At 43.7% G+C, this 6,092-nt stretch overlaps 1 protein-coding gene across 1 annotated transcript in view; it reads left to right on the top strand.

The window, feature by feature from the left end:
- The window catches only part of SDAD1 (SDA1 domain containing 1), a 90,932-nt gene that overhangs the window by 79,289 nt on the left and 5,551 nt on the right, over window positions 1–6,092 (top strand). The window lies entirely within an intron of this gene.

The raw sequence follows: 6,092 nt of genomic DNA, 5'->3' as shown, positions 1-6,092 counted from the left end.
ATCAGCCACTCCTCGGAAGGAAGGTTGGGCAATCCTACTTCCGTAGTGATACTGCCTCGGAAACCCAAGGAGGGGTCGCTATGAGTCAGGGCTGACTGGACGGCACATAACAACAACAACAACATAGGGCAGTTCTACTGTGTCCTATTGGGTCTCTATGAGTTGGAATAGACTCACATTTTGGGGTCTGGAAATTTTCAAAATCAGGTAGTTAAGCATACTTTTTGTTTAACAAGTTTAGCTTACATTTCTCCTCTTGCATTTTATTGCAAAGCAGCAAGAAGCTAAGTGGCATCTCTAACACTGTGCCTGGAAGTTTGGCTAAATTATCCTGTTCCTTAGGTACATTTTCACTTTCCACATTACCATAAGTGATGGTGTCATTAAATCTCTGCCAGGTTATAACAAGGATCGCCTTTCCTCCAGTTTCCAATAACATTTTACTCACTTTGCTTGCAGTACTTGTCTTAGTTCTCTAGTGCTGCTGTAACAGAAATACCGTAAGTGGATGGCTTTAACAAGCAGGAATGTATCTTCTTACAATTAGGAGGCCAGAAGTTCAAATTCAGAGTGATAGCTCTAGGGACTGAGTAAAGGCCCCTTGACCTTGGAGTTCAGCTTTGCCTCTTGTTCCAGGCCCATGGGAATTAGAGGCATCCCCTGACTCAGGCAGCTGCTGGCTGCTGAGGCTGACAAACCCAAGGTTGGCAGGTAAAATGACACAATCCCAGGATTGGCAGGCAACATGGCAGGCCACTGGTTCAGGTCCAGGACTAGAGATGAAGACTTGGCCAAGTGCAGGATCCAGATATGCCAAAAAGCTAGAGACCTTTTGCAAAGCTTGTCCTTATATACAGGAAGCAATCTACACCTTGAAGGCAACAACTTAGCTGTCACAGCAGATTCCACCATGGAGATGATTACAAGCTCATCATGGGAAATAACTACATCCAGCTGCCCAAGTGCTCAAAACCACAGCCATGTCAGGCTGACAACACAGCTTTACATACAACTCACGGTACTACTGGCAGTCCTCTTAAAGGCTATCAGGCTTCTGCTACTAGTCTCTTCAAGGAACTATATCCATCTTTTACCCATTGCCCAGTTTCAAAGCCACATCCACATTTTTTATGTATTTGTTAAGGTAATATTCTATACTTGTTACTCAAATCTGTATGAGTTATCTATTGCTCCATAACAAGTTATTCCAATACTTGGTTGCTTAAAGTAGTAAAGATTATTTCATACTTTATGTGAGTCAGGATTTCAGGGGTGGCTTAGCTGGGGCTGGAGGACCTGCTTCCAAGGTAGCTCATTCACATAGCTGTTGGCAGGAGGCCTCAGCAGTTCCTCCCTGGCTGTTGGTAGAATGTCTCAGTTTCTCAACACATGACCTCTTCACAGGGCTTCTTGAATATCCTCAGGACATGACAGCTGGCTTCCTGCAAAGCAAGCATTCCAAGAAAGAGTAAGAAGGAGGATGCAATGTCTTTTTCGTTTTTCTTGGAGGTCACACACCATCACTTCAGCCACAGTCTATTTATTAGAAAGCAAGTCATTAAGAAAAGCCCAAAGTGGAGGGGAGGGGAAATAGGCTCCACCGTTTGAAGGGAGGAATACTGAAGACTCTGTGGATATATTGTAGGACCATTACATTGCCTTTTAAGATGAACAAAATGAGATGTCAGTTATAGAAAACATTATACCCCACATTTCTCATTCAGTTATGTACTTTCATTCTCTATGACAGTGTTTTTTAATTTGTGGGTTCTGATCCATAGGTAGGCCATGAAATCAGTTCAGTGGGTTGTGATCAGCATTTCAACAAATAGGATAGGGGGCATTGCACCACAGTCAGGCCAAATAATCTTTAATGAAATATTTGTTTCACTTGTGTATGTGTGTGTGCATGCATGGACACACGTTCACACGTGCACACATGCTGGCTACAATGTAAACTGTCACAGGGAGTTTTAGTGAAACAAAATATTTGATAATCTCAACTCAAGCATAGAAGCAGCAGAGAAAAAGGCGGCTTGTAGTTTTATAATTTCAGATCTCCTTGTTAATCTTAAATTATCCTGTAACATGCATAGTCTCTTAAGAGTGAGGGACTAAATTATATAAAATTGTATTTAGCTCAGCATAATTGTGGACCATGCCTGTTTTACCACAGTGTAGATTACCACATTATGAATTCATTCATCCAATGCATCTTATTGAATGAGCTTGTTCATTTAGTAGAACAGAGGATCTCCCAGTGTGGGATTGTGATTAAGGGCCTGAGCCTTGGCTGGTTCAAATCCCAGCTGTACCACCTGTAAATGTGGTTTTGGAGAAGTAGTGTGGTATAGGTGGATGTTGATTATTGTTCTCATTAGCTATGTTGCCCTGCATTATTGTGGATGAGATGAATGGAGTGCAGAGAGGTGTTGTCTTTCTAAGCTTTCTCTTTTCCTTTTCTGAAGCTGTTCACTTCCTTGCTGCTAATTAAAATAACTTTAGGGAAAAAAGAATCCCTGAAAATGTTATTTTTCCATAGGTGTTTTGAAAATTCTGTGTTTTCAGTTTTATTTGTTTAATACCAGTCTTAAAGTGCTTGAGGAGCTCTGGTGGATAGTGGTTAAAGCACTTGGCTGCTAATTGAAAGTCTGGTGGTTCAAACCCGCTGGCAGCTCTAGGAGAAACATGGCAGTCTGCTCTCACAAAGACTGACAGCCTTGGAAACCCTATGGGGCAGTTCTGCTCTGTCCTGTAGGATCACTATGAGTCAGAATCAACTTGATGGCAACAAGTTTGGTTTGAAGTGATTGGAAGTAATTTTTTTTTTTTTTTTTTCCCATTAACTGCACTTACATCTCTTTGAACTCAACTAATATGTTTGCTCCCTTGGTCATTCTCTCAATGTACCATTGGCTTAAGTCGGCAATGGCTATTACCCTAAACCAAAAAAAAAAAAAACCAAACTCACTGCTGTTGAGTAAATTCCAACTCATAATGACCCCTCCTTGGGTTTCTGAGGCAGTATCTTTATGGAAGTAGATTGCCCAATCTTCCTTTTGAGGAGTGGCTGGTGGGTTTGAACCACCCACCAGCCTTAGCATTAGCAGTCAAATGCCTTAGGCGCTATGCCACCAGAGCTCCTGCTGTTACCCAAGCTTTACAAATCTACATATTAAGACCAGAATTTTGACGTAGATTTTATGGAAACACCTAGAAGAAACAGAACAGAGGCTTGGAACTTCAGCCCAGTGGCACACAGGCCATAAAAATTGGAAAAAAAAAAAAAAAACAGAGGTGGGCACAGTGTATTCCATTTGACAGGAAAACTCCCTAAAAAAAATGAATTTTCCAAGTTTCCTCTACCCGTTGACTCCATTTTATCCACAGACGACTATGTCAACCATTAAGAATAAACCAGCTGTTCTGGTTACCTCATATTGCTCTGACAAGACTATACCACAAATGCGATGGCTTTAACAAACAGGAGCTTATTCTTACAATTTGGAGTCTTGCAATATAAAGTCCAAGTTCAAAATGCCAGGTTCTAGGGGCTGTGTGAAAGCCCCTCAACCTTCGGTTGCAGCTCTGCCTCCTGCTCCTGGCCCACTGAAGCTAGAGGCTTTTCTTCACTCAGCTGCTAGCTGCTGAGGCTGACAAACCCAAGGTTGACAAGTAATAAGGCACAGTCCCGATGTTACCAAACCACACAGCAGGCCATTAATTCAAGTCCCTTGAAAGTCCCTAGGTCAGCAGAGCATGGCAGGCTGCTGAATGATGACATGGCTACATGCAGGGTTCAAGCGTGCCATAGGCTGGAGACCTATTCCCAAAAGTGTTCCCGTTATGGTTATGCAGACCACATACCAAAAGGCAGCTACTTAGCTGCTCACAGTAGATTCCACCATGGAATTGATTACCAATCTCATCATGGGGAATACTACATCCAACTGCCCAGCCACTCAACCAGGGCTAGCCAAGTTGACACACAAACTTAACCACCACAATTCCACCTACCCCTTGTCAACTTGGCACCTGTACAGATCTTCAGTGGGTGGTATCTCTACAGATCTCTTCACCGGGTGACTCCAGTCCCCTAGTTCCTGAGTGGAGACTTCACCCCCTTGGCCTGGCGGGCCCCATTCCTCTCCTTCTCAGGCATGGCAGCCCTGCCCCCTCACTCTTGAGCAGTGGCTATTACTGCATTCCACTGACTCACATGAACGAGCAGCCCCACACTCCAGAACTAAGTTGGTGAAGGTCTGGCTCTTTGAGACCTAGGGGGCTGTGGTGGTTCCACCCCTAAAGGCTGTGGTCCTACCCTTGAGGCTGAGGCAAGTCTGCTTCCCATTTCCTTGGTCTCCCCGCTTCTGCAGATTAATGCCAAAAGCAACCCGCTCCACCGGAAATCTTCCTGCCCCAAAAGCACTCAGCTTTCTTGCTCCATGGGCCGGCCAACCTGCTACTCCATTTCATGCCAGTCTCTTCTACCAATTAATGCCTGAAGGCAACCCACTCCGCCAGGAAGCCCCCTATGCGATGGCATCCAGCTTTGTCCTCTGTGGGCTGGTAAGGCTGTTGCTATTTAATGCTGGTCTCTGGGCTCTGCTTCTGCCATCTCTCATGCTGGTCTCTCTACCAGTCTCTTGGCTCTGCTGCTGCTGTCTCTCATGCCACATGCCGGGGTCTCTCTGCCAGGGTCTCGGGTCAAGGACGCACTCCACTCCTGTTTCCACATTTTAGGTAACTGTCAGAGCAGCACCCCACTCTCTTGGTACTATATTCTGTTCTGGTTACCTAGTGCTGCTTTGACAGAAATATACAACAAATGAGATAGCTTTAACAAACAGATGTTTATTCTTACAATTTGGAGGCTTGAAGGACAAGTTCAAAGTGCCAGTGTCTAGGGATTGAGTGAAAGCCCCTCAACCTTGGGTTGTAGCTCTGCCTTCTGCTCCCAGCCCATTGAAGCTAGAGGCTTTTCTTTACTCAGCTGTTGGCTGCTGAGGCTGACAAACCCAAGTTGACAAGTTAAAAGGCACAGTCCTGATGTTACCAAACCACACAGCAGGCCATTAATTCAAGTCTTTTGAAAGTCCCAAGGTTGGCAGAGCATGGCAGGCTGCTCAACAAGACACGGCTACATACAGGGTTCAAGCGTGCCATAGGCTGGAGACCTATTCCCAAAGCTGTTTTTTACACATGGGAAGCAGACCACATACCTAAATCTACTCAGAGTAGATTTAAGTCAAATGATTTTTCCACAGACATACCAGTTTTCAGACATTCAAATATTGGGAAAGCAAATAGGAGATGAGGAAGCCTCATGTTAGTGATTGTTGTTGTTAGGTGCCATGGACTTGGCTCCTACTCATAGCAACCCTCTGTGTACAACAAAACAAAACACTGCCTGGTCATGTGCCAGCCTCACAATCCTTGCTATACTCGGGCCCATCATCGCAGCCACTGTATCAATCCATCTTGTTGAGGATCTTCTCCTCTACTGCTGACCTTCCACTTTACCAAGCATGATATCCTTGAGGGCATAGTCCTGATAAAATGACCAAAGTAGGTGAGTGAAGTCTGGCCATTCTCACTTCCCAGGAGGATTCTGGCTGCCATTCTGTGAGGACAGATTTGTTCGTTCTTCTTGCCATAAATGGTATTTTCATATTCTTCACCAAAACCACAATTCAAAGGCATCAACTCTTCTTCAGTCTTCCTTATACATTGCCCAGCTTTCACATACATATGAAACTGCTGAAAATACCATGGTTTGGGTTAGGTGCATCCTAGTCTTCAAAGTGACATCTTTGCTTCTTAACATTTTAAAGAAGTCTTTTGCAGTAGATTTGTTCAGTGCAATACAATTTCTGATTTCTTGGCTGCTGCTACCAAAGGTGTGGATTGCGAATCCAAGTAAAATGAAATCCCTGACAACTTCAGTCTTTTCTTCATTTATTGTGATTTTGCTTATTGGTCCAGTTGTGAGGATTTTTGGTTTTTTATTTATTTATTTTTCTTTTCTTTTATTTTTTTATTTTATTAGGATTTGGGTGAAGATTTACAGAGTAAATTCACTTTTCATACAG

The sequence above is a fragment of the Orycteropus afer genome, unplaced genomic scaffold (assembly GCF_000298275.1).
Source record: "Orycteropus afer afer isolate SDZICR_OR568_19922 unplaced genomic scaffold, OryAfe1.0 scaffold00235, whole genome shotgun sequence".
Taxonomy (NCBI): Eukaryota; Metazoa; Chordata; class Mammalia; order Tubulidentata; family Orycteropodidae; genus Orycteropus; species Orycteropus afer.
Note: the sequence above shows the minus strand (reverse complement) of the source record. Positions and strands in the feature narration are given on the sequence as shown.